Source organism: Fukomys damarensis, unplaced genomic scaffold (assembly GCF_012274545.1).
Source record: "Fukomys damarensis isolate Sample0158 unplaced genomic scaffold, DMR_v1.0_HiC HiC_scaffold_33, whole genome shotgun sequence".
NCBI lineage: Eukaryota > Metazoa > Chordata > Mammalia > Rodentia > Bathyergidae > Fukomys > Fukomys damarensis.
This window is the reverse complement of record NW_022900945.1, coordinates 20193334-20195126: the sequence shown is the minus strand read 5'-3', so window position 1 is coordinate 20195126 and position 1793 is coordinate 20193334. Positions and strand designations below refer to the sequence as shown.

The window sequence follows — 1793 nt, the reverse complement described above, 5'->3', positions numbered from 1 at the left end:
GACAGCTGATGGCAACAGGACGCCCTAGAAGGACCACAAAAGAGAAAGGAAGCTGCAAGGCTCAACAGGAATTTTCCCTTGTTTCCAATTCTGCATGCAGATCACAGCTGGATACAAACAAGGTGCTGGCCAACTCTCCAGCAATTTCCTATTTGTCCCGGAAGCTACAGCAACACAGAATTCAGCATGTGGGTCGGAAAAGAAGCACTGAGAAAAATTAAGTCTGGCCCATGTAGGGAAAAAAAAAAGAGAGAGAGAGAGAAGGCAAAGGAGAACCAAAGCAAGCAGCACCTGGGCCCGCCCCTCCCACGTGGCGGCCCTCACTCCTCCTCTGGACACCGTGTGGTGCAAAGACAAGGGAGCAAGAGGGAGGAAGGACAGAGGAAAATGAGGACAGAGAAGCGGGGGCACGAAACAGGCACTAGATAGAAAGAGCAAAGCCAAGGATGTACTAAAAACCACTTGTTAACAGCTGACATGCATTCACAAGCTGTTTCCGCTGTAAGGAAGGACAGTGTCAGGCGCAGGAATGGTGACTGCAGGGCAGCCGGTCCAGGGCCCTCAGGCTGTGGTTTTGTTCTAATTCCTCACACCCCATTCCCCACAGCACGCTCATTCTTGCTCCTTATTAACGACTTCCTCACTGGACCGGGCTCCCCCAAAGATAGCGGAGTTGGGATTGGCTACTTGGTTGAGGGGTGTTGCCACTGTCCGAGGTTTGAGCTGGAGCGGTGGTCTCTGTGCTCTTTCCTCTTCTGTGGGTTCTCAGAAGTCCACGTTGGAGCCGGGCAGTCGGGGTGGGTCTCGGAAGCGACTCCCCATGGGAGGGCCTGCTCGCTGGTCCCCTGGGCGGCTGCCTCCTCGGCCTCCTAGGAAGTCATCCCTGTAACCTCTGTCGTCTGGTCCACCTTTCCTGAATCCAAAGCCACCTTTATCTTGTTTTCTGCCTTCTGCAATGTCCACACGAAGTGATCGATCACCCAACAGTGCACCATCGTAGGTCAGGGCTTCCTTCAGGAAGTCCGCTTCATCGAATTCTTCACAGCAGAATCCTTTAAACTTGTCTGTGTCTTTGTCTCTGACTAGCCGTACACTCCTTATGCTGAGATCCTTAAAGATAGCGTCTATGTCGCCCTGAACTGTATTAAAAGGGAGGTTTCCTACATAGGCTGTGTATGGGGGCTCTGTGGGCAGCTCCTTCTGGCTACGGGAACCATGGCCACCAGCACTGCCAGGGACCCTCTGCCGCCGCCGAAGGCCCGATGGTCGTAGGTATCGAAGTCCTCCATTTGCCGTCTCCGCTCCGAGAGGAACCTTCAGCTTGTCTTTATAAATCTGGTAAAACTAGGAAAAAAATGTGTTACTTTATAAAAAAGATGAAGCAAAAACAGATTAATAATGAGCGAATAAATTAAACATTAAAAAGCCATCAAAACCAAATAAAGTGGAAATAGGAAGCTTGCATTGGAGAAGCAACCCTGTGAGGTCTCAGAAGCGTACTAATATAGATAGTACAATTGGGATTACAGGACCGTCCCCTCCACTCACTCCAACCTGGGCAACACCCCAGAGCCAACTCCCACGTTTGTCCTAAGGCCTGATGTCCACAGGTAGAGAGAAGATGTGTGTGTGTGTCAGGTCCTCCTGCACGACCTGCAGTAACCTTTCTTCACTTGGAACTCATTGAAGGTTCATGCAAATGGACTGCATCTCGTACATCCAATGTAGCAAAGTGAATTATGGGAAAGAACATGCGCACTAGATACAGCTGCCAGGACTCAGCAGCCTGTCGA

The 1793-nt window shown here is 50.8% G+C and overlaps 1 pseudogene; it reads right to left on the bottom strand.

Moving 5' to 3' along the window:
* Window positions 1-612: 612 nt before the first annotated feature.
* On the bottom strand, window positions 613-1289 carry LOC104870895 (annotated as a pseudogene).
* Between the last annotated feature and the right edge of the window lie 504 nt (window positions 1290-1793).